The sequence below is a fragment of the Amia ocellicauda genome, chromosome 5 (genome assembly GCF_036373705.1).
Source record: "Amia ocellicauda isolate fAmiCal2 chromosome 5, fAmiCal2.hap1, whole genome shotgun sequence".
NCBI lineage: Eukaryota > Metazoa > Chordata > Actinopteri > Amiiformes > Amiidae > Amia > Amia ocellicauda.
The window spans coordinates 33,440,286-33,468,182 of NC_089854.1; the positions used below are offsets into that span (position 1 = coordinate 33,440,286).

General features: G+C 40.3%; 1 long non-coding RNA gene across 1 annotated transcript; it reads right to left on the reverse strand.

The window, feature by feature from the left end:
- Positions 1–13,019: 13,019 nt before the first annotated feature.
- On the reverse strand, positions 13,020–27,035 carry LOC136750582 (uncharacterized). The gene is made up of 3 exons (XR_010816898.1): positions 26,668–27,035; positions 26,086–26,168; positions 13,020–13,085 (listed from the first exon to the last, which is right to left on the reverse strand). It is a non-coding gene; the product is annotated as an uncharacterized LOC136750582 (long non-coding RNA).
- Positions 27,036–27,897: the final 862 nt, after the last annotated feature.

The following is a 27,897-nucleotide window of genomic DNA, read 5'->3' on the forward strand; positions in this document are numbered from 1 at the left end:
TCAGGACCGGTTTGAAAACCATTGCTCTAGAATGATTGCAACAGTTTTCATGTTTCATAATGTAAAATGAAAACATGTCTTTGAAGTGACATATAATAATTAAATAATGCAGCTCCAGAGACATTCTTAGTGGTTATGCTACCTTTTTCTCAGCGATTCAAATGTGTTGAAAAAGACCCTTGCAGATCGGACTCTACACTTTACCAGGAATACTCCGAAGCAAACGGGTTTGAAGGAGTCAAGCTGTCTCACTTTCCTGATGGGCAAACTTCAGCTAGGAAGATTGTGACCTTTGTAATATACTATTGAGTTGTCACAGGAAAAGACAGGGTGAGTGCCTCGGAGACTGATGTCTTTGCTATTCTGAGATCTACAGCAAAAGGCCAAAGCACACATTGAATTCAAGGTACACCCCAGTCCCGGGAAATTGGGGAGCTTCCTGCTGCTGCCCACATGCCAAACCCCTGGCTCTGAGATGACAGGTCTTCCAAACTGTTAAGCATAAGATCAAAAAATAGGGATAACAGTGTGGCCATACTTCAGAGCTTTCTTTTTAATGATCTAAATCCAGATGCTGTGCTTTATGTAGCCTATGTTTCCCTGTTGACGTATCAGAGTTCCTCTTGTATGTGTATGCATGGTTCTTTGTTTTTTATTCTGTAAAAATACGGGTGCCATGCTTGTTTGACTGAATTAACGCTAACAGGCGCTAACATAACAAAGTGTACCACAGCTGTACGGGTTCCAATATAAAAGTCAATACCTTTGGGCTGCTCAGCATGGTGCAATATCATGGTGTTTATCATCAGAATTATTGATTTCACACAGGACATATTATTCAGGCTGTAACGGAAGATCAAATAGTAGACACAACAGGCCAGGTGTTTAGATCTAAACTTCTGAATTGTCAAATTAGTGGTGTCAGTTTTGTTTAATCAGTTGTTAAAGGGATTTCCTATGCAGTATTTTCATGCTTCCTTGTTTGAAACTGCTTGTTGATTACAGAAATGGCAGAATAAATGGCGGACAAAATGATAACATCAAATATTAAATTCTTAGGTAGAGTTTCAACGCAGTATGTTCTGAGATGTCGAAAGTCCCAGTGATTTGAGAACACTTTGAGAAAGGACCTAACTTAAAAATATGTTGATTTGGTGGATTTGCTCAGTTTTTGCTGACAGGATTCATTGAAGTCATCAGACAGCGAGAGCAGCTGCTCGGCTGTACTCATTTCATAGACTATGCAAATTAGAGTGAACTGTACATTAACAGAATGCTACAGGAAATTCAAATGTGACAGGAAAAAAGAGAGGCAAATTAGTCCAATTTTGTTTAAAATTAAATATTGTAATGTTGCCTCTTTAGCAACACTAACCCATTTGGCAAAGGATTATTCTTCAGATTATGGTTTATTTCAGTGGTATGTTTTGGAACTTGTCCTGTTGCCCCATCCTGACTTTTTTTACTGATCCAGTTGATAACTCTGTTCAGGAATCTTTTCATAAGGTAATTGTGCTGGAATATGAAATTGCCATTGTTAGTAACAACCTTGAACACAATGATCAGCAGATCCCATAGGAAGAATAAACTTGGATACACAGGACATATCCAACACATGAAAATGCTGATAGCAGACTTCTCCTTTAATGATGCATAAGTGAAGTCCAGGTAGATGGCAGTAACTAAGTCCAATTAGTGCACATTAGAATGGTATCTTAGCTCATTGTTTTTTGTAAACCTGAAACTGCAGTCGAAAAAAATAAAATAAATTAACAAACAGTGAACAGCTGATCTGTTCAGCTTAATCCTATTTTTCAAAGGAACGTTTGCTGAAAGTGCTGTTCAATTTCCCATTTCACATCCCTCCTGAGAACTTATTGGCAGATTTGCTGCAAATTATATTATTCTTAGCTCTTTCCTGGTGAAGGTTCCCATCTGTATAGAAGTATATATATATATATGTGTGTATGTGTGTATCTAAATCATTACACTTACCTTTTCAACTTAACCACAGAAATTGTTTAAACTGCAAAATTAATCACAGTTACATACACTCAATGAGTGTGGGAAAGAAAATTACTTCAACACTTAATGAACAGTTAAATTAATAGTTTGCATTAATTTTCTTTCAAGTGGTCATGGTTACTAGCACTGCTCTTGAGGGTTCATTTAAAAAGCTTTCTCCTGGGTTTGGCTGTGTCAGAACAAATATCTCATATGCTTTTCATGTTGCCAGTAATAATCATGGCAGCTGTAGCAAAAAAAGATTGGAAAAAAAGCACATACGTTTGCACTATGTCAGTGTAGGGCTGGATCTTTACAAACTGTAAGGGGCTTTTTGTAAACAAGTGGACGGCATCCTCTGATTTAGTGATGGCTTTATAGTGAAAAGTGATCACATTCCCATTCTTCATTATAAGTACTGTCCTTGTCTTCCCCCTTAATTGTATGTGTCAGGAAATGTATCATGCTAAAGTTCTTTGAAAGAAACCCCACCCCCCATACACGTACACACGCACACACGCACACGCACACACACTCCTCTCCTCTCCTCCCAGTCCTGTCTGTCCAGATACTGATCTCAGCCCAGCCCCTGAGGCCTGCTGGCAGAGGGCCACGCTGCAGAACGACCCAGCATGGGGGCTCCGATGCTGTGTAAATAAAAGCCCAAGCAGTGTATTTGTTGTTTCCGGTCTGAGTGCCTTTTCCTTTCTCCGATGGGTATTTGAGCTCAATGGGGGGGGGGTTGGTGTTTGCTCTGGCCCTGTGCCAGTCACCAATTGGCATTGCTTCCCTCTCCCATATTGCCGAGTTGGGTTCTTTAAGGCTGCATTCCAAGGGCAGCTGGGTCTCCCGGATTGCTTCCTCCAGTGGACTGACAGCCTTGTGAAGTGTCTATCCCTTCATTCCGGCTTTCCCCAAACAGCACAGTCCTTCAGCACACACACAGGCCTGTTTTTTTTTTTTTTTTCTGCCGCAGTTATACAGAAGCTTCATCCTCAGCTTAGTTCTCTCTGCCTCCAAGGCACACACCAGATGTGAGCAGCCCATTTGGATCATGGGAGCTGAAAATACCTTGTGGTGTTCCCTTAAATCTATCAGTGTAATGGTTTTCAGTTGTTTTTGGTTTAACTACATTAGCGGTTGTCGTCTTACCATTTATTAGTGAGAAGTGTGTTTACAGAAGTGTACGTGTGTTTGCTCTTTTGTTGCCATTCAAGAACGGACTCTGTTTCACCTCCTTTAGATAGAAGTCTGCAGGAGAGCGTTCCTCCCACGCTGTAGTTACAAGTAATCTGGGTCTGAATCTGGTCTATGCAGTCTCTTCCCGATTCACTATTCCAGTTCCTTCCAGAAGTGTTCTATGGGACAGAGGCCAGATCTTTGGTGAGGCCAGGTCATGTATTTGGATTGTGATTAGCCTTAGTTTTGTTAATATAAGAGACCTGAAGCTGATCAAATTCAAATTGTATATAAGCATATGGTAAGAGCTATGCAGGCCAGAAAAAATATACCAGCTCCACCAAACTTTGTGTATTATTGAAAAAAGCGAATCTCTCAAAACACTCTTCATAACTCATCCTATAGAGGTTCTGTAATGTTTATGACACAATAATAGGGTAAAAGGTTTATGGTTTGGTGGCTTTTAAATCTGATTTATTGAACTAGGATGATTAATAAATGGCTCATTTTGTCTGTGCAGCTTGTGAAACGCATGTGGAAAAAAGCTGCATGTGGCTGTTCGTCACTTGTCTGTATTGCAGAATGATGCTTACGTTATAAAAAATATATAAAATTAAAGAGAATGGTGATAAAGTGACTATGTGGGTGATGATATTAAAGACACTGTGAATAGTACCTTTCCACTTGCATGTGGCAGAGAACAATACACATTTAGGGGAATTATTTAAAAATAAGTGGAATACAAATAGAAGCCTACGGATTTTCATTGAATATTGTTTGACTCCCACAGCAGGAGCTGCCCACAGTATTCCGGCTTTTAAAGCAGGAGAGCCATGTAAAAACACAAAAGAGAAGCCCACAGTGCCAGAGAAAAAGTCAGTCCAAAAACTATTCTTAGTTTCACAAAGTAAAATCCCAGCATATCTGTTTATATTGCAAATGTGTTTCTTGTTGATGATAGATATATCCTGATTTTATTTAGCAAGTTTGACCGCTAACATAAACTGTGACAAAATGAATATATACATACAAACATCAAATATAAAGGTTCTTTAGCTGACTGGTGATTTGTATGTGATTGTAGAATGCGGTTTCTGCTTTTTGTTTACCTGCATAGCAACAATGGGGCCCTTTTCTTTCAAAGCAGCTCAGAGAAGCTTCTTCTGTCGGTAAGAGTCAGGGTCTGTACTGTTTTCAGGCTGGCTGATGGCACATATGGGAGTTGGCCCTCATGGCTTCCTTTAAGAGGTGCTCTCATCTATTGAATGGTTAGTTTTCCCCTGCAGCTATCATACTGTTGCTGTTAATGCCTGTTGTATCTGGAGGGTTCAGGCTGTCAGCTGTTGATTCTTTTCCCACATGGGGGACACCCGGCTCTTCCACTCTCCGATTAAGCTTGGCACTAGCTTCCTTTTCTCTCCCAACAGGCTTATTAATCTTTGTTTTTCATTCTTTTTTTAGTACCTGGAAAAGCAGGTGGCTTGCTGAGAACTGCTTAGTCAAACTGTATTCAGTTTTAAACTGGGGAGGCCAGCTGTGAATAGATGGCTTTGTGAAATAGGGAGTGGAGATCAGTGCTAAACTGAGAGGTCTTCTGATATGTTGACCTCTCTCCTTCCCCCCGGATGTGATCCATTCAGGGTCAAGGTCTTTGGGACATCCTGGCCAGGTGAAATGGTCACGTTTACAGTGAGACTGCCAATGCTCTACCAGGATTGTGGATGACATTAATTCCAGCTTCCATTCCATTTTCAGCATCCTTAAAAAGCACTGTATTACTGCGTATCAAATACAAAGAGTGTATACAGGTACATCTTTATATATATGTTAATGTAGATGATTTGTTTAATTATCTTTCAGGAAGTACAAGGGTTGATTTGGTTTGTATGTATTTTTCTAGCCTTTTCTAGGATCTCTTGAATTCATCACACATCACTGAATTGGAGAGATCCTGATTTGAATCCCCTGTCCATTCACTTTATTAATAACTGTAGCAAAGCTTTTTTTCACCGTTGTCCGGTTTCCTGTTTGTTTCAATCTTCTGTTGGTATAGGCTTGTATCCAAGCTTCCTGTCTACAGACTTTACGGCCTGCGCTGGCAGACCTGTCCACAATTTTGCTAACTTAATTCCCACAGTAGAAATCATGTTCCATGTCAGTGCTGATCAACAATTGTATATGACCTATGTTTATTACTCACAGAAGCCCTGCCCCCACCATATAACGCCTCGTGTCTGATTGTCAGAATGTTATATAACGCTCAAGCCAGCTGAGACAGAAACCCAGGAGTGAATTGGAAATTCTGGCATGGTGGCGCGGTGGTTAGCACTGCTGTCTCAAAGCTCCAGGGTCCTGGGTCGCGGTGCCTGTCTGTGTGGAGTTTCAATGTTCTATCCCTGTGTCTGCGTGGGTTTTCTCCGGGCACCCTGGTTTCCTCCCACCATCCAAAGACATGCTTTTTAGGTTAATTGGCTTTTCTAAATTGCCCTGTGTGTGTGTGTGTGTGTGTGTTGCCCAGTGATGGACTGGTCCGGTCCAGTCCGGGGTGTATTCCTGCCTTGCGCCCTGAGCCTGCTGGGATCAGCTCCGGCTCCCCTACAACCCTCACCAGGATAAGTGGTTTTGAAGATGGATGGAATAGCAACCTATAAAAGCATTATTCATGTTGTTATAAACATGTATAAAGGAACTCTCTTCCGGGAAAGCAGAATTAACAGCACTCAAAGGCAACCTTTTAAATGTGTTTAATCTTTGACAATCTGAGTTGAGAGGTCTAGTCATGGGAAAAGAAAGCCAAGTTTTTGAAGTTCAGTTACATATTATATAACATCACATACAGTAGTTGCGTATTACACCAGGCATTTTATTACAGTTACACAAAGAACACATAATAACTACATTAATAATACTGAATAATAAGTTATAGTATTAATAATATAATATTATACTGCATTCTTGTTCATGACATTGAGTTTTCGGTTGTTCCTCTGGCTTTTTGCCTGGAAGTTGACAAGCTTGCACTCCTGCCTTGCCGAACCTCGTATTATTTTTATTATTATTATTATTATTATTATTATTAGTAGTAGTAGTAGTAGTAGTAGTAGTAGTAGTAGTAGTAGTTATAGTAGTAGTATAGTACTTGTACTACAATCGTCATATTTAGTTAATTTGTTCTATGGTTCTATATAGGAGCTGTAGATCCCCTTAAGAGACAGTTTCTAGTACATAGTTAGTATTTGGAGAACATCTTATGAAATACTTGAGAAACAGCATTGTGCTTTATCTCCACATTTGGTGTCAGATATCTATGGAGGATCAGGAATCCTCATTGTGGTGTGGTGATGAGCTCACTTCAGTACTTTTACATTTTGTATGTTTATATTATTGAAAATACAAATATATATATATATATATATATATACAAGTACAAATTAAAAACAATGCCTTAGTGCACTAGATCCCCAGTGCAATAGGTATTTTACCACCAAGGCCTTAGTAAAAACAGTGCATTACAATTGCACCCACATAATGTGCTGAAAACGACCAGATTGAAATTCAAATCTCTGCTTGTTATTTCGGTCCTAATGTATGGCAATGGAGGTGCATGAATAATTCATTCTTGAATAGGAGTTGTTTACTTCCACCCATCATTAATTGGAATGGAATCATGTATTTTCACGTCTTTGTGAGGAGAAAACAATGAAGCCATCCCACAGCAGATGAACCAAAACATAGATTTGATCTGTCCTTTAAAGAGACACTTCCACATATCTGACCCCTAAAGCCTTTCAGATGCTCTTCATTTTATTGATTGTATTTATCACTGTTTTGGAGAGGTCCAAAGTAGGCCTCTTTCAATCTGTCATTTATTGCATCCGTGTCTTGTATTCATCTTAGGTATTCTCCAGGAGCCTTTCTATAATAATGTAAAATGGTGATGGTCCATTTAGGTCATCAACTTTAAAGTGCTCTCCTACCCCAGTCCTGAAGACATACAGAATGTTCTTGTTTTCAGTACAACCAAGCTGTTTTTTATGCTGTTTTTGCATTATGGCCTTAGATAGGACAAATGATTGTAGTCAGTCAACTGAAAGACTGTGCCAGTGCATTACTAGTTTGTTTGAGGAAATGGACTTCAATGGCAATGTGAGTAACTGGAAACATCACAAAGAACAATTAAATCAGAATTTCTTTGTCCCTGGTAAATCTTTCCTTAGTATGCTATCATAAGAACGATAAGCCTTCTATATACATAACATGGGGAAGCCCTCTTTGTTCATCACTGTGTTCTCTCTACGTTTGGTAGACCATTCAAAGATCGTAAATTATTGCATACTGTACAAAATACAGTAAGAGGCACTTAATTTTATGATGATCCCTGTCATTTTCTGCATCTCACTGTTTATACAGCAGCTCAATTACTGGTTAATCTTTCAAAACTGTTTCTTTATTGATCTGATCTACTCCTAAAACAGGTCATCTACCCCTGGAGGCTAGCATGAAAATAAAGTGCAAAATCCCTCCATCTGCGGGAATTTTCAACCTGTTTCTGCCTTGAACGAGGTTGCCAGTATTAAAGGGATTCTTCTGCTCCCTAGATCCTCCTTTATAAATATTTTATCACAAACAAAGCCAGCAACTTAAAATAATGATACAGATATCTAGGGCAGAGAACGTTGTCAAATTCTCACAAGCTGCAGTCTCACAGTACCTGCTAATTAATGAGCCCCAGCACTGACAGTCCTTAAGACAAATTGAACAAACATAAACTTTTAACTAAGAAACTGAACTGTGCATCTAAACACTGTTGCAGTAGGCAAAAAATATACAATAAAATACACATATTAGTGCTATTCAGTACTGTGATCATGTAAAAAAAGGGGCTTCTATTCCTGATGTGTCACAGTCTCTCTTGGATTTAGTTCCAAATCATTTTTCCAGTTAATTAATTGGTCTGATTAGCCTATTAACTGGTTGAGTTTCTCTAAAGGTTTTTAAATATATTACAGGTACAGTTCATTTTGTCATAGATGCATGGAATGCCCCCACTCAGAATTAGAAACATTATAAAATCTATTTTGGTGGTTTTCATGTAGACATTTTTTTGGATGTTACAAATCAACTACTGTGTTTCAGTCCCAGGCCTCATAGCTCGAATCAACGGAATCATTTAAGCATTTTACTGTAAAAGACTTTAAAACGGCATTACAGATTAATTCATTGAGTAACTAGATTAATAAAGTAATTGAGAGCTCTGGTGGGAAGTAAAAAAACAAACAGAATGGACTGCGTCCCTCCATTAGTCTGAGAGGCCTGATCTAAATATGTCATGTGTTACTGTGTCCAGCTGTGGCCAGAGGTTTTACTTGTATTGATTTGAACAGGCCTAAGTCCAGCAATGGTGGATTCAAAGATGGATACTTCTCTGTTAGCCCACCAGCCCTCAGAATTCACATAAATCTATCAACATTGACCACCAAACCAAACATTTCCTGGCTTCAGATGTATTTGGCATTGCATTAAGAGCTTGAAGAATAATGATCTTAACGCTAATTAATCATATGCTGTGTAGTTAGTGTGTCTTTGTAATATATCCGCATTAACCTGGAGAATTTGGATTTTTCTTGGTATAACTGATTAATTAATTAAATTATAAAGATGGACTGTGCATAGAATATGCATACAGCTCTTATGTTTTACAAGATGCACACGTGCAATAAATAGTTATATCTTGTGCCTAAAATCCTGCAGTTACACTTGTGTATAATTATCCTCCGTGTCTTTGAAGGAGCTTCTGAGAAAGGCAGACTGTATTATTGTTGGGAGCTATTTGCTGTAAGTTAGCAGTTAGAGAAGTGCATTACCTGTTGCTGAAATGTAGCAGTTATGAAAAATTGCCCAATTATTTAGAGTGCGAGTGACCTGAAGCCTTCAGCATTGGCAAGTTGGACTGGATTAATTGGATGAGTCTGCATCTCCAAACACCTAATGGCGGCAGCGCCAGGCAATAGGCAGGTACAAACAAACTACAGGAGACATTACACTAACACCCCATGATTAGGCTAAACAAGCAGCTGCTGTTTCATGTGGGAAACTGTCATATTCCCCTAAATGCATGGTCTGGGAGGCTGGGGAACACCAAAAAAAACAAAATCAAAAACAAATAATAATAAAAAAAACGTATAAAATCAATTTGTTGGTCGGGAGAACTTTTTTCTTTCTTTTTTATTTTTCCAATCCTGCTTCATCAGTTTGCATGTTTAAAATATGCCTGCAGCCTCCCTTGGGCTCAGCTCACTCTGGAGAGAGAGAATAGCTGAGGTAAAAATTTCCATCCTCTAATCTCCAGGAGCAGGCAGCCTTGGCAGAGAAGGCAGTCTTTAATAAACCTGTCTCTAAAGACTTAAGCAGAGGGGGAAGCTCTCGGGGGGATGCAGCAAATAAGAGAAAATCTCTGTGCTGCATGTTGCACTTCCTGTAAGAGACCCCCCCAGGTCTCAGCTGCACAGACACCTGCCTTCCTGCAACCCAGTGCCACACCTGTCAGTAAGGAAGAGGGGTGGGGGGTGGCTGAGACAGCAGCCCTGCTCAAACCTGGGGCTCCTTAGAGATCCAGGGATTCCTCTGATTAACCTGGAAGCAACTCGGCTGAAGTGGTGTTTGCTTAATGGCGTTCTGATATTCTATTGATTAGCTCCCTTACTGTATATGTACATTGATACAGTACTATGCAAACGTTTTAGGCAGGTGTGAAAAAATGTTGTAAAGTAAGAATGCTTTCAAAAACAGACATGTTAATAGATTATATTTATCAATTAACTAAATGCAAAGTGAATGAACAGAAGACAAATCTAAATCAAATCCATATCTGGTGTGACCACCCTTTGCCTTCAAAACAGCATCAGTTCTTCTAGGTACACTTGCACAAAGTCAGGGATTTTGTAGGCATATAGTCAAGTGTATGATTAAACAATTATAACAAACAGGTGCTAATGATCATCAATTCAATATGTAGGTTGAAACACAATCATTAACTGAAACAGAAACAGCTGTGTAGGAGGAATAAAACTGGGTGAGGAACAGTCAAACTCAGCTAACAAGGTGAGGCTGCTGAAGTCATACACCATGGCGAGACTGAGCACAGCAACAAGACACAAGGTAGTTATACTGCATCAGCAAGGTCTCTCCCAGGCAGACATTTCAAGGCAGACAGAGGTTTCCAGATGTGCTGTCCAAGCTCTTTTGAAGAAGAAGAAGAAATGGGCAACGTTGAGGACCGTAGACACAGTGGTCGGCCAAGGAAACTTACTGCAGCAGATGAAAGACACATCACGCTTGCTTCCCTTCGTAATCGGAAGATGTCCAGCAGTGCCATCAGCTCAGAATTGGCAGGAAACAGTGGGACCCTGGTAAACCCATCTACTGTCCGGAGACGTCAGTCTCAGTCTGGTCAGAAGTGGCCTTCATGGAAAACCGTGACTCCGACGTGGCAACAAGGCCAAGTGACTAAACTATGCATGAAAACACAGGAACTGGGGTGCAGAAAAATGGCAGCAGGTACTCTGGACTGATGAGTCAAAATTTGAAATATTTGGCTGTAGCAGAAGGCAGTTTGTTCTCTGAAGGGCTGGAGAGCGGTACACGAATGAGTGTCTGCAGGCAACAGTGAAGCATGGTGGAGGTTCCTTGCACGTTTGGGGCTGCATTTCTGCAAATGGAGTTGGGGATTTGGTCAGAATTAATGGTCTCCTCAATGCTGAGAAGTACAGGCAGATACTTATCCATCATGCAATACCATCAGGGAGGCATCTGATTGGCCCCAAATTTATTCTGCAGCATGACAACGACCCCAAACATATAGCGACAGTCATTAAGAACTATCTTCAGCGTAAAGAAGAACAAGGAGTCCTGGAAGTGATGGTATGGCCCCCACAGAGCCCTGATCTCAACATCATGTATTTTTGCACTTTGTTTTGCACTTGTGTTGTAAGTCACCCTGGATAAGGGCATCTGCCAAGTAATAATAATAATCATCATCATCATCATCAAGTCTGTCTGGGATTACATGAAGACAGAGAAGCAACTGAGGCTGCTTAAATCCACAGAACAACTGTGGTTAGTTCTCCAAGATGTTTGGGCCAACCTACCTGCCCAGTTCCTTTGAAGGCAAAGGGTGGTCACCCCAAATATTGATTTGATGTAGATTTTTCTTCTGTTCACTCACTTTTTTTTAATTGATAAATATAATCTATTAACATGTCTGTTTTTGAAAGCATTCTTACTTTACAGCATTTTTTCACACCTGCCTAAAACTTTTGCACAGTACTGTACATAGACACATCTTACCCTCAGGGAAACCGGCTCAATAGTTTTAATACCTGGTGAGAGTATGCATACTGTGCATTTTATATACAGAAATGCCATGTTTCAATGGGCCTTGGGGAACATCCAGATACTGATGTAGAATGCCTCTCACCATGGCTCTGTCAGTTCAGGATGCCTCAGGCAGTTTCAGTGTTCTTAAGGTTCCCATTGATCAGGAACACATGGATAATGTCCATTGCTAATCTGTATCCTCTGTTTAAAAGGAGTTTAACTGTGTGATAGCCAGCACTCCAGACAGCCATGATCAAAAAATAACTTTTCTGGCAAGTGTATTTTGGTACATATACTGTATATATGGTCTGCAGATGTTTTTTTTTTTTTTTTTTTTTTCCTTAAAACACCCCCTGACTTTGAGTTCAATCACCTGAGATTCTCTCAATTATTCTCTGGGCTGAGAATGTGATTGTCAAAGTTTCCCGGATAAATATGTAGTGTAACGAATATTTTTTATACAAAACTAAATGAGTCGCCAAATGACCTTGATTTAAATGAAAACTACAGATATGTTCCTTCCCAAACCGTTTTAATGAAACCCACCTCACTAGGCAGACGTGCTGCACTGCCATGTCAGTGTGATGTAGGAACTCCACGTAAATTCATTTAGGCAAATATATTCATATCGTTCCCTGTTTTATTACAATGTCAGTCAGAGACTCCACTGAAAAAACTGGTGGTTATAGTAGTTTCCAAAAAGGTATTGGTAAAGTCCATCCAAAGCACTGACTGAAGCTCAGTATATGGAAACCAAGGACACCAAGTTCTCAAGTGTAGACTAAGTACACAGGCATTGAGGACTGCTAATATGCACAATACCTTTACTCAGTGAGTTGTCTGTCTGAAACACAGCCTCCCATCTGAAGGGGAAACTTTCAGGAAGCAGCTGGGAGTGATTTAACTTCTCACACCCAAAGGAGCAAGATAGGTTGAATTGCCTTGCTGATAACCTGCCTTTCAAAGAAATGTCACTCAGGAGACCAACAAAAGTAAAATTGGGGAAAAACAAACTTGCAAACACACATCATTTATTTTTTATTATTATTTTGAAGAAGACTGTCTCCGCTCTTTGTATCGGTGACCAAAGCTGCAATGGATCCAGGTTACTCTTTTTGGTGCTTTCTATTCCAGCCTTTGAAATAACATGTTCCTTGTGTGCTGTCCTTCTCCTAAGCTGCATTAGTTTGTTGTGGAAAAGAAGATTGGAAAGGTCTTAGTTTGAGTTGGTGCAAATTAGGGAAGAATAAAAAGGATTTTCAAAAATGTCAGAAGCACTTAAATATCAGAGTATTGAATTATTCCTGCATACAAGTCACAGAGCACTGTAAGAAACAAGCACCCTAATTTCACACTCCTTTATTGTTAAGCAGCCTTCAAATAGATCCACATATTGAAAAAGAAGAGCCTCCCAATGTTTTTATATCATATTTTGTTTATTAGCTGTAGGCTAAAACACTGTAGAATTGATAGTCAAAATGAGGCAAAGTGCAGAGGTTTCAATCCACAAGAGAGCATCATCAGTTCTGAAAAGACAAAGACCAACCACATATTCACTGAATTTAATGTGATAATGTGGTTATTAAAAAACAACTGAAAACAAGCATTGTTATATGTCAACATTTAAGTACCATAGAAGTGAAGATGAACTGAATTGGCACCAATTGTATACTCCAGGGCACAGACACCACAAATGTAATTGCAATAGATTACACAACTACATTATGATGAATTTATATATCAAAGTAATTGTTTCCATTACTACAGTATGCAACACTTCCTTATTGTAAAATATAGCTGATATGTATATGGCAATGCTGTAAAAAAAGGTAAAATCCAGGTAAAACACCCCTTAGTTTGTATTTTATGTAGATATTGTAAAGCCGTGATATAACTTGTTTTTTGTTTGGTCTTTTCTCTCCTTTGTTTGGAATGTCCCTTGATACTGAATGCATGGTAATTTCAGCTGTAGAGCAACAATTCCCTTATTATTAAGGTAACCAAGGGAAACCTGCATAAAAGCAAACTGATGCTCTATCTAGCAGTGGATTGAGTAATTTACTTCTGCCTCTGAAGACTGAAATTAAATAGTGGGTTGCCCACGTACTCAAGGAAGATATTCAGCTACTGTTGGCACTTTTTTTTTTCGTCTGTGGAAAGAAAACATTTACTGCTGATTAATGATACCAGGCAGGCTCCCAGCTTTAATATAGTTTTAATCTGTTGATAGATTTCTTTCCATTTTCCTTTATTATTATTTATCATCATCAATATGTTTTTTTTTTAACAATTTGTAGATGTATGTGCACTAGACCATTTTTCTTGTTTTAATCTCTTGCTGCCTTAACATTAATATGCTTAATCACATACACTTGGTTAATATATTTGAAATCACATCTGTGAAATCAGACATCACATATTCATCTTTCCTTACAGTGGCATCCTCCAGTATTGCACAGTGTTGGAGAAGATGATTTTAATATTGTGTGGGCTAGGGGTGGCACAGTCCCCCCAAGGAATTATGAGAGACAAAATCAATAGAGAGTTTTTACTTGAAGACATGCAGATAAGAATAATGATTTAATTGCAGCTGCAGTAGAGGTGTAAATATTAACTTACAGTGATTCGAAATCGAAGATAATAAAGATCCTTTATTGCATCCTTTTCCACTTGCAGTGTGTCCAATTCGATATGCAGCCTCGGCAGTGAAACAGACAAACACAAATATGTTTCTTATTGTGGTGGAGATGCAAGTCTGAAATGGCACAACTTTAACTCTGCTTTGTTTCTATATGTGAGAAAAGAAATGCAACAAAATGGACATTAAGAAACCTTACTGCAGAGATACGTACTGCAGAAAAGGTAGGGGAGAGGTTCTGCAAGACAAATTTAAAGAGTTAGGAAAGAAACGAAAGAGCAGAACCTCCACGGTAGTTTTCTCTGAAATACTTCCAGTACCACGTGTCAGGCCAGGGAGACAGGCAGAGATTAGAAAGTTTAACATGTAGTTGAAATCTTGGTGTAGGGAAGAGGGTTTTAGGTATATGGAGCATTGGTCTTTCTTCTGGGATATACGGGACCTGTACAAACCGGATGGTCTAAACAGAAGGGGGGCTAATGCATTGGGATAGTGTATGTGCAGATAAATGGATAATCTTTTAAACTAGGGATCAGGGGGGCAGGGAGCTCTGACAATGGGAGACGTTCCACTAAGGATAGAAAACCAAGGGAAACTGCTAGTAGGAAAGTCCTGAAATGTTTGTACCTCAATGTACCAGGAGTATAAGGAACAAGATGTTAGACATAGAAGCCACAGTGCTGGTGTGTGACTATTTGGGTTAAATTATGAATAAAAGATCTGGAGGATTAGTGGTAGGAGTGTGTTACAGACCACCCAACTCAGATATTCAGAAAGATGTTGCATTGTACAATGTAATCAGGACTGCATGTATCAAGGATGTGGCTGTTATAATGGGGGATTTCAATTTCCCAAACATAGATTGGGAAAGCCCAATTGGGACAACAGAAGCAGAAATAGAAATGGTTGAGATGGTAAATGACTGCTTTCTAACTCAATTTGTCAGGGAACCAACCAGAGAGAGTGCATGCATTGACTTGATCTTTTCAAATGACCAAGATAGAGTCAGAGGGACACTAGTAAGAGAACCAAGGGCAAACTGTGATCACAATATGGTTAGCTTTGAGGCATTCTTTCAAAAAACAAGGACCAAGTCAAAAACAATGGTCTACAATTTTAGAAAAGCAAACCTTAAAGGTGTGAGGCAGCACTTAGAAGAGGTAGACTGGAGCACATTGGATAAGATTCAGTTGAAAATGGAAGGGTATATTTAAAGAATATTCTACTTGAGGCTCAGGAGAAATTTGTACCAAAATTTGTACCAAAAAACATTGGCCAAAATGGGTAAATAGAAGTATGCAAAAAAATATCAAGAGAAAGAAAATGTATAGCACATAGAAAAATGATAGATACGAAACAAAATACAAAGAATATATTGAACTGAAATAGATCTTACGAAAGGGATCAGGGAAGCAAAGAGGGAAATAGAAAGAAACATAGCTCTTGGAGCTAAAACTAATGCAAAGAGCTTTTTTTCAATACTACAACAGCAAGAGGTCAATAAAGGAGGAAGTGAAACAGATAAAGGGCAAAACTGGAAGTATCTTGGAAAACAAACAAGATCTTCTAAATTAGTATTTCATAGAGGTTTTTATAAAAGAAAAAACAGATAACATGCCACAGGTTAACAATCAGTCCAGTCAAACCCTAAGAGAGTTCAGGATAAATGAGGAGGAGGTACTAAAGGGACTAGCAGAATTAAAAACAAATAAATCACCTGGGCCAGATGGTATATTTCCAACAGTACTTAAAGAAATGAGGGAAATCATTTATAGGCCGCTAACTCAAATATTCCAAATGACACTTAGAACAGGGGATGTGCCAACTGACTGGAAGACAGCAAATGTCATACCAATCCACAAGAAAGAGGACAAAACTGAGCCAGGAAATTACAGACCAATCAGTCTCACCTGCATCATCTGTAAAATGTTGGAAAAAATAGTTAGACAGAAAATAGAGGAGCATCTTAATGAAAACCATATTCTTGGAGATAGTCAGCATGGGTTTAGACAATGCAGATCATGTCTTACTAATGTATTAGAATTTGTTGAACATGCAACTGCAGCTGTAGATCATGTGAAAGCATATGATATGATATACTTAGATTTTCAAAAAGCTTTTGATAAGGTTCCACACCAAAGACTGATCCTCAAATTGGAAGCTTGAGGCATTCAGGGTAATGTAAGTAGATGGATTATGAACTGGTTGATGTCAAAAGTGTAGAATTGAGAACAAGGGCAGTAATGTTCAGACTGTACAATGCACTAGTTAGAGCTCATCTGGATACTGTGTACAGTTCTGGGCTCCACACTTCAAGAAAGATATCGCTGCTCTAGAGGCAGTTCAGAGTCGAGCAACCAGACTTATTCCAGGTCTGAAGGGAATGTCCTACTGAGAGACTGAGGAACTGAACCTTTTCACCCTGGAACAGAGGAGACTACGTGGGAACTTGATCCAAGTCTTCCAAATCATGAAAGGCATCGACCACATCAAACCAGAGGAGCTTTTCCAGATCAGCAGGGACACACGCACCCGGGGACACAAATGGAAATTAGGCTTCAAGGCATTCAAGACGGAAAACAGGAGAAACTTCTTCACACAGAGTTGTCACAATCTGAAAACCTGCAGCGATGTGGTTGAAGCAGAAAATTTGGGAACATTTAAAAATAGACTGGATAGGATCCTTGGATCACTTAGTTATTAATGGACACCAAACGAGCACAATGGGTCAAATGGCCTCCTCTCGTTTGTAAACGTTCTTATGTTCTGATGTTCTTATTTTTCTGAACATTGCTTGTCACAGAACTAGGGCTGCAGCCTCAACTTGGCCTGTCTGCTTTTCCAAGTGTAATTAGCAATGTTAAAACATGTCAATTTCTTCATTAAATCATCAATATCCAATGGCGAAACAAGGTGAAATACTTTCCTGGCTTTATTATCCTTTGAGATGCTCATTGGCTGAATTTCCACTGTGGCAATAGGGGTGATCAGTACACTGCACACAGCTTGCAATCAACTCTGAACATCCCCTGCCATTTGATCCAGTATCTTTCTAATACACCACTCAGGGATTGTCTGTTGGTTTGATTCTTATTTAAAACCTGCTTACCTGAGGTGAACGATCTGGGCTTTTAGCCTGGAAGTCAGCAGGCTTCCACTCTTTCCTTGGAACCGAAACTAATTATTATTATTATTATTATTATTATTATTATTATTATATAAGAGAAGTAGCTTGACTAGAAGCAGTGACAGTAGAACACTATTGTGACCATTATTGGTGTTTTGTAATGTAGTTCACTTCTAACCTTCTCAAAGGTAATTTTTCTCCTCTTAATCTAGACCTCATTATATAGCCTAATTATGCACTGTTGCATTTGTGCTAGCATAAACTGAAGCAGCATTTCTTCAAAATCAATCAAGTTCGTTCATCTTCATCAGCTTTTAGTTAACCTAAACCTGGTAATTTCTGAGTCAGCCTTGACTAAATGCCAGTACAGATACCATTTTATAAGCTTTCTAACCAAGCTGAAATCACCACGGATACATAACGGGGCATTGATTCAAAATTAAACAATGTTTTCAGTCGTTCAGTGGGTTTAACATTACATTTCCATTGTACCTTTAATGACATAGCCCTGAAAACAATTATTTTGAATCTATTCCTGTTAATAGCATGGTAAAATAACTTGCATATCATTTGCCTTTAGTGGAAAATTGAAGTCAGTTCAGATGCATAACTGTATCATTCATTTATTCAAGTGGATTCCATTTCCTTTCAATTAGCAATTGACCCAGAACCATATCATTACAAATGCATGCAATTAAAAGGAAAGATATAGCTACAGATAAAAAATATTAAATGCTTCTTGTTAGTGCTGTAAAGATGCTAATTGGAGCTAGGTAGTTTTAGGTTTTAGACTGACTGTGTTGCTGTCACAAATGCATAGTGATAAAAGCCTAGTTTTGGGCCAAAACCTGTTATACAATGCGATCAGTTCCATTAAGATGCAATGTGTTCAGCAAGTACAGTAAATGGTGTTATTCCTATAATTATTGTATTTTAGTTCTGTTTTGTCAATTTCTAGTTTTGCAGTCTGCTTTGCAGTAGAAAAAAAAAGTTAATATAAAATAAATCAACTGCATGAATAAATAAACTTTCAGGAAATCTGGGCTACATTCATTCTCAAAGATCATTTATATGTAATAATGCTTAAATTCTTTGTTGATCCATGAATTTGAAAAGCATACAGGGACACATAGCAGACCAGTGTGTATTAGAAAGGAAACGACTAAGAAATCCCAAGTGCCACCAGTACCAACAGAACATAAAGCACTTTGAAGACAAAATAAATAAAAGAAGAAAAACCTGCCCTTTGGGGAGAGTATCACAGTGTTAGAACTTGTTTGGAAATTTCTCTTCCTGTGGATTTTTTCGCACAGAGAATTTTGCAGACCAAGTGGATGTATCTCTCAAGCTCTGTTACATAAAGGGCTCAGAGAATCATTGCCTCTGACACAGCACATTTTTTTATTAACTCCACTTCTTGGTTGTCTAGGTTTCTGCACTATTCACACCCCTTTTTGAAATGAACTTGAGTCTCTCACATGGGAATATCGATAAAGCAACCAGAAACTGAGTGGCCCCTTAGGCAATTACTGTTCTTGAAGGATGGAAGGTAAATTGCTGTGATTATGTTCAGTTATATTTCTGTCTACCTTTCTATTACTATATGTGTAGTAGTAGTAGTACTAGCAGTAGTAATAATATTTGGCAATAACAGGTCTGTTGTATGTCATGAAAGGTGTGAGAGGGAAAGAGAGGAAGAGAAAGAGAGTGCTTACATGCTGGAATGCTGTTCATGGTAGATATGGTAATATCATGATTACTGCTGGTTATAGTTTTAAACAGTTTTGGAATTCAAATTAAACAAAAATTGAAACAGTAAAACATAAAGGTCCCAAGCAGAAATTGTTCAAACGATACAGTATTGTTCAACCACAAAAATTGTAATCCAGCCAAACGACCTTAAATCTTGACACTACCTCTTCTGTCCTGACTCTTTACCAGCATGAAAACACAGAGGAATGCAAATTTTAAATCCACTCCACTGCTCCTTTTGAAACTGGGAGGTAAGAGATGCAAATAATGTAGCATGTTTAAGAGTGGCATTATGTCTGCAGACTTAGGTCAGGATTAAATCAAAAATGTTCACAAAGTGCGAACGCGAAAAGTTGCGGAACAGTCGCAGGAGGTAATCTCGCAGCTCAGCTCCTTGCTGAATTAAATCTAAAATATGAGGACCTGCGAGCGGGGAGGAGACGTGTTTTGCCGGCGTGGCTTCGGGGATGGGCGGGCAGCGTGAGAGGCACCACGAGCCAATCACACTGCCTGAAACTGAAGAGAAACCGGAGGCAGAGGAGCAGGGCGGGCTGCGAGAAGCAGCGAAGGGTCAAAAAAGCAGACAAACACAGCGATGTGGTGCTCTGTGCTGTGAATCCACAGCATTAATCTCCCCACTGACACAAAACTGCAAGCCTATACTTCGTAGTGGTTACAAATATGACGATATCTATTAGCCGGTGGATCAATGGTTGGGTGAATAACAGATCAATGTAAATATTTTATTCAGCGTCCACTTCCCAGCTAACACACAACGTTGCCACAAATTGTTAAATTACGTTGCTACAACGTTGTGGCTACATTGTGTGTTAGCTGGGTTATGTGTAATGGTGCAGATTGAAAACAAACTGTGACGCATTGGCTACAAAATACATAGTGGTAACATTTATCATTGGAAGAAACTAGCAACTAAAAATAAGCCGCACCTGTTCTTTGGAAATCAGCTGTTTGCGCCGCTATGTTGAGTTTCTATGTGAATGCAAGTGTCCTGTTGTGACGACGAATTCATCAATAACATCAACAGACAACAGTGCGAGTCCTTATGTACAGGTGCGCTGCCATAAACACTTTCTTCTGTCATAGTGGAACGCAAACATGTTTTAAGTAGTTGTAGGTCACTGAACATAACTTGTAATATGAGCACATTACAAGTGACATAACATTCCGAATTAATAAGTGCAGTGTTAAGCCACCCATTTCAACATATCTACCTTATTGGCCTAGCGGATGTAACACAGTATCGGGTGCTCTGAGTAACTGAGCTGCGGGTTCGACCGTGGAGCAGCAGTGACGAGCTGGAGGCTGAGCTCCAGCGACCGCAGAACAACGGTGATGAGCCAGTGAGCAAGCTCCAGGGACCATGGAGTGGTGGCGACGAGCCTCCGAGACAGGCAGCTTCCACACTGGGGAGAAACGCCCAGAAGCCGCGGGATGGCCATGACGAGCCCACGAGACAAGCAGCTGGGGTGCTGGAGAGAGAAGCCCAGAAGCCGTGGGGTGTGGATGAATTGGACCTGATGGAGCTTTAAAAGGGACTTTGAGCAGTGGCTGGAGTGACAAGATGAAGCTGATACAGCTCGTGGCATGTTTGAGAGAAGACAAGTGGGAGGTGGTGGAACAGGCTGTGAGTGGACAAGCAGTGATGTATGGGACTGTAATGGCATGCTTAGACGACATGCATTGAGACAGGACCCAGCATGGCTGCGATGTGGAGCAGCAAGACGGCAACAGCGAGGAGGTCTGGCGAGAGGGAGGCTACACTGAGCCAGAGTGCGCAGCCCAGCTACCATTCCCCACCCACGAAGAAGACACTCACGCGGCGGAGCAACGCCAAGGGCACTTGCAGCAACTCGGCTATGGCGACGAGACTTCGCCGGAAGACGCCGACATGGTGCCGAAGTGCTGAGAGCAGATGGGTGATGGCCGACCAAAAGTACCACTCCATCAGCAGATTCTATGTGCCCAAAAGAGGGGCACAGCGAGAGAGCAGATGGGTGGTGGCCGACCAAAAGCACCACTCCAGTGGCAGATTCTACGTGCCCAAAAGAAGAGCACAGCGAGATAGCAGATGGGGGATTGCTGATCAAAAGCACCACTCCAGTTGCAGAGGGTGGTGGCCTGTGCGCGGGGTCCGCTCGAGTGTAAGAAGAGTGGCGTCCGAGAGGGGGGGCCACTTCAGCAGCGGATTCTACGTGCCCAAAAGAGGGGCACCGCGAGAGTGGATGGGTGGTAGCCGACAGAAAGCACCACCCCAGTGCCCAATAAGGGTTTCCTGCGCGGGGGTTCCGCCCTGGCGCAATGCAAGAGGCATCCAAGGATGCGATCCAGCGTGGCGGCGGCATCAGAAGCAGCAGGGTGCTGATGTGCCAAACCCAAAGAATCGGAGAGAAGTGGAGCCAGATGCTGCAGAGCGGTGTGCATGTGCGGGCCCAGGCCAGCCCGTGGAGGAAGAATCGTCCAGCGAAGGTCCACGGTTGGGCTTACAGGGGCCTGCTGGAGCTACTACAGGGGTGCCCTACCAGCTAGAGGCAGGCTGAAAGAGAGCTTCTACAGCATCGGAGCCGAGATCGGAGCTGGGTTTGCAAGCCTCAGTCCGGACATGTGGGAAGGGGTTACTGCCCACGGAAGCCTGGATGTTGGGGGGGGGCGGGGGGGCATTGACGGGCCCGGAAGCGGGGGGTAAGTACAAACACCTTTAGGGACGCTTTGCTGAACTTTGCCCCCATGTTTGCTGTCCGCTTCTCCGGGCCCCCGGTGCAGCCCCCAGATGGAGAGTCAAGAGATCGGGACTTTGATGTGCCTTTCCTCGGTGGAGAGGAACTGAGGGGGGGGGGGGGCAGTGTAGCGATCTGGGACTGTGGCTGTGCATGGGCATGTATATATGTATGTTTGGTGGTCTGTCTGTGTGTTGGGGGGTCGGGAGGTTTATAGTGTGCGTGCTGCATGTTGTGTTCGTGTGGTGAGCATGCTTGTGTTATAGGAGAAATAAAGAAAACATGGACTTCTAAGCCAAAACACAGCCCAGATCATAAACCGCATGTCTCTGTTTGGGTGAACTGGCACAGCTATTACTTATGGGTGCCCAGATTCATGGGTGTCCTTCTGCAGGGCATGCCAAGTTATCCCGCAGAACCACACACCACCCGACCTAGGCAACACTGGGCCAATTATGGATTATCCTCAGGGAGCTCCCAACCAAAGTCAGCACATGGCATAACCCACATTCAAACCTGCAACCTGTTGGTCATAGGGCAGGGAGTGCCAACCCTAGAGTGGAGAGCTGTAAGAACTGTCTTCTGTTCTGACTTCTACTAGGTTTCATTTGATGCAAATTGCCATTCGTTGCAAGTTTTTAGCAGTTGTTTAGAGAGATTAAATTAGTTCAGTAGTAATTTGTTTTCTTGTAAAATCATGATACTTTGCAGGACACAAGTTCATCACAAGGTTTTACACTTTTTAGAGTTTTTTTCTTTCTTTCTTTCTTTATTTCATTCTTTCTTTCTTTCTTTCTTCACCCTGCCAAGTTTCTTTAAAAAGTGCTAAGTGCTTTCCTGTAATGTTATGAAAGCAATGCCAAATAGGATTGCCACCCATGGCAACAAGAGTTCATTGATTTGAGAAATGACAAAGTGGATGCCATATTTCGATGTGGCCTTTGGCTTATGAGTTGTTTTGTGTCATTTCTAAAATATTGTGTGGCTGATTGTTTTCTAATATCATGCAGTAAAATTTACAGGAGGGGTTGTGCTTGTTAGGTTGTTTATTTATCTGAAACTGAATCTTGTATATTTTCGAACAGAGGACTGGTACATTTCTGTCACAGCTCAGATACTAGTGTACATTTCATCACATCATGTCACCAACAAGGTTTGTAACTTTATAACTTACATGTGTTGCTGAGAAAGCATGGTCTCAATTTCCCCAGATCCTGGATTGACTGCACTTTTATCCTAGTACTCTTTAATACGGACTGGAATAAACGGTGCTCAACATCTTTAAAATGTCAAATATCTTTGTCCCATCTGTACCAAATTGTTGAATGTGATAAAATAAAGATGTTGAATTAATGTAAGTAGTTGACACATTGTTCCTGTGAAAGACAGATGTTATTTTTTCCCTCAATATTTCATTTATTTTTATTTTTAGGAAGCTGTGAAACAGTGCACAGACAAAATTTTAACACAGCTTCTATATATTAATAGATTTGCTAATTGCAGCCCAGTCAGAGCTTGGGGAAGAGATCTTAGTTTAAAAAAGAACCAAAAATATACGTCTCACCAATTAGCTGCATTTTTGGCTGATGTTAAAATGCATCCAAAGAAACCTGCTTTTGGCTGCTGCACTGAATAATTTCTTTGTCTTCTGAAAATACACTGTTGGTGAATTTTCATATGGATAGGTTACTAATGGAAACCAAATTAAATTGACATATAGGGCCTGAGGATGACCATCCATCCATTAGTGTTACACAGCAGAATGGGGCTCAGCGAATCCCTCAGGTCGCTGTCAGCTGTCAACTCCACATAAAACACTTCTTTATCCCTTGAAATAAAATAACAGAGGAAAATGCTTTATCATCGTATTTGGACATCTCAATTACGGTCATAAAACCATTCAAATAAGGTTTTAGCATTTATACTGGGCTAATTCCTTAAGCATTGTTTAGGACACTGGTTTTCAAAACGGTCCTGAAATACCCCCTGCCCTGCTGGTTTTTGTTCTAACCGCGTTCTTAATTACTTAATTTAACTGTATATTGCTTTGTTAGTTCAATTAAGGATTCAATGAAGCAATTAAGACCTCGGTTGGAACAAAAACCAGCAGTGCAGGGGGTACTCGGACCGGTTTGAAAACTACTGGTTTAGGATATACTTGTAATGCATTGCACATCAACCTAATGTGTTAAAAACTGAAATACATGGAAAGTGGTTTATAAATAATGAAAATACAACAATTTAAGGGAATTCTAGTCACCTTGCTGTACACAGAAATGGCATAGATATTGTAAATGTGAGGTCTTCACACTTTTCAGTCCTGTCACCAACCTCACACTTCAATAAGCTTGACCACACTCCATTACAGATGGCTGGAGCTCTGGGGTTAGATATGCAGAAGGTCAACGTTATTTCAGGAAAAACACAATCAATCATTTGAAGACCCTTATGGGAGCACCTTGTTGTAATAACTGGGTGAAGTTAGATACTCCCAGAGAGCCCATCATATTGAATTGGACATGGATGCAGGTTAACAAACATGCTAGAAGAACACACACCAGGATCAATAGCCAGAAGTTAATGCCGATAGGGATTCTAATTGTCTTCCAATTAAATTCTCTGTAATGAATAACACAGTGGAATCCTCTTCAAGGTGTTATCCAGTATGCCATTGTGCAGCTGCCATTGTGACAACGCAGCTATAGGAAGACGGGATCAATGTAGAAACTGCCACTTTGCAAATATTTCATTTAAATTGGTTTACTCTCCTTTCCTTTGCTTATTTAGGGTTAACATGCCTGTCCTTCCCAGTGTACACTTTCACTGCCCTGAAATAAAGCTTGGGGCTGCCAGAAGGGTTTGCACAAATCTATCCCCTCACATTCAATGAAAAATATAATTATGACTGTATAAGGCTTCTGACCTTAGGACCATTTTAACCATCAATCTTTTGTTACTCTGGACAGTTTAATGTATGGATATCAATCTTGAAAGAAATGTACTCTACAGAAAACCGAGAAAAAAACACACAAAAGAAAACACTTACTAGATATATTGTTCAATGAATCTTCTTGACTTGGAAATACTTATTGGTGACTAATGTTTTGGGCAAAATGTTTGTCTTTTGTGAGGTAGGTAGATTAACCAATATAATATGCCAATACTGAAAAAATAAATATCACTTAAATAATATTAATACAGTGCAAAAACAGCTTTCTGTGTACTTGATTCTCCTTTATCATAGGACAGGATGAAATAAAAAAATGGTCGCAAAGTGCGCGAAGAGTGGCGGAAGAGTCGCAGGAGTGAATCTCGCAGCTCAGCTGCGCTGAATTAAATCTACAATGTAAGGAGCTGCGCGGGGGAGGAGCCTGTTTTGAGGGCGTGGCTTCTGGGATGGGTGGGCAGCGCAAGAGGCACCGGAGCCAATCACAGAGTCTGAAACTGAAGCGAAACCGGAGCCAATCACAGTGTCTGAAACTGAAGAGAAACCGGAGCCAATCACAGAGTCTGAAACTGAAGAGAAACCGGAGCCAATCACAGAGTCTGAAACTGAAGAGAAACCGGTGGCGGGAGAGCAGGACGGGCTGCCTATACTTCGTAGCAGTTAAAATATGAGTAGAAGAAAAAAATATAAAATAAAAACTGAAGCCGCCATTGATAAAAGCTGTAGTTATTATTATTATTATTATTATTATTATTATTATTAGAACATTATTATTAGACGCCCTTACCTAGGCGTTATCTATTAGCCGGTGGATCAATGGTTGGGTGAATAACAGATCAATGTAATTATTTTATTCAGAGTCCACTTCCCAGCTAAAACAAAGTTGCCCCAAATTGTTAAATTACGTTGCTACAACGTTGTGGCTACATTGTGTGTTAGCTGGGTTATGTGTAATGGTGCAGATTGAAAACAAACTGTGACGCACTGGCTACAAAACACATAGTGGTAACATTTATCATTGGAAGAAACTAGCAACTAAAAATAAGCCGCAACTGTTCTTTGGAAATCAGCTGTTTGCGCCGCTATGTTGAGTTTCTATGTGAATGCAAGTGTCCTGTTGTGACGCCGAATTCATCAATAACATCAACAGACAACAGTGCGAGTCCTTATGTACAGGTGCGCTGCCATAAACACTTTCTTCTGTCATAGTGGAGCGCAAACATGTTTTAAGTAGTTGTAGGTCACTGAACATAACTTGTAATATGAACACGTTACAAATAACCTTCCGAATTGAAAGTGCAGTGTTAAGCCGCTTATTCCCACATACCTGTGTGGTCGTGCTGGCGGGTGTCGCAGTGTCGGAGCTGCGGGTCCGCGTTCACAATTGCCATGGCACCGTGCCCCCAACACCTATTACAGTTTGTATCATCATCATCATCATCGGTACAAAGGACATCATTTCAATAGCACTCTACGTTGTGCAATTTTGATTTAACGGATTATGTATGTATTTATTTATTTATTTAATCCACCCAATGTGCAATGCACAAACCTCATACACTGGATATGTTGGCTTACAAGTTACGCAACCATATATGCCTGTACATATTCCATAAATATCATCCAGACATCTCCTTGCTTTACCTATTCGTGTAAATATGAATAATTGCAATTTCGCAACTTCGATTACAAAATGCACACATTAGATACACATTCAGTCTGCGGTGAGTGCGCTACTGCCCGTGGGTCTATGGTACAGACACACTGTAAGAAAGCAGACTTACACGGATTTAGGCTGTATCTGGATGTGAGTGACAGCGATGCTCAACTCGTGAACTGCTGTAATGCTGATATGTTTAACAACTATATGAATGCTAACCTAATATAAACGGATAGTGGCCGGCATTACCTTTGCTCTTCTGTCGGATGTACCCGTGTGGAATCAGCTGTTTCTCACGGGTGAGTGCATTTTCTCATTTTAAAACGGAACGGAACAGCCCACCTTTCTGTTACGTGTAAAACTTTAAACTAATGCCACATGTATCATGCATGGAAACATAGGATATAGGCTGAATATACATAACGTTGTAGTGAGTACGAGTGAGGTTTAATGTTTACTCGATATTAGTCACGGACTACTCCCACGAAAGATGTGTTAAGAAGGAAACACTTTTGAAGACATCAAATAGTGTTCAGAACAACGAACAAAGCAACAGCAGAATAAACGAACGAGTGACTTAAACAAATAAGTCATGAAAAAAAACGTACAAAATCAGAATCGAAAAGAACACTGACACATTGATGAACAAAATATAATGTAAAATGACATTCAATAACAACATAGTCATAATCAAAGTTTTGATTGAATCCGGCCCCACGATAGTTTAGCAGCGCGATTGACTCGCAGACATGCTGCTAATGCTTCTGCGAGCGACTGGCAGCGCCAACATGTTTCACTCCTGCCCCAGTCTGTGTAACACAACTTCTTCCCTGCCTTGACTTTGCTTCCCCTCTCCTCTGTAGGATGTCTGATTTCTGTGGATAGCAGCAGCCTCACACATGAGCTTGTGAACTCGGAAAGCCACTAGAATGATAAGCTCAGCAGCCTCCCCACAGAGCCCCTGCAATTCCTGCCACAGGCCTTTAACTTTTACATAAGACTTTTGTATCTTATTTTATTGAATATTGCAACAAACATTACATAAGCGCATTAAAGACAGATTGTGGAAAATTGTTACCGGATATTACCTCCCAATACTTAATTAACTTCTGTATATTTCTGCTTCTAACATTACATTACCAAATAAACTTTTGTAATACAATTATAAACATGAATGCACTGTAGCAGAGCTGCTTCACACATCTCTATGAACACATTGGCCTGCTCTCCATTTAAGGCAAAGCATTTGCTGTTTCATTTTTTTTTCAAGTAATCAAATAAGCAAGCTCTTGAGGTGTGTTTTTGTTGTTTTTTGTGGGTTTCTTTTTGCTTGTTATTCAGCTTGTAATTTATAAGGCCCTTGACGGTTAGAGCTCCTTAACTGAGCCTCACACTAATTTGAATGTTAAAATACAAGTTCTTAGATATACCTTATGCAACAAAACATAAAAGCAAATTAAGACCTGAGGTAATTTATCT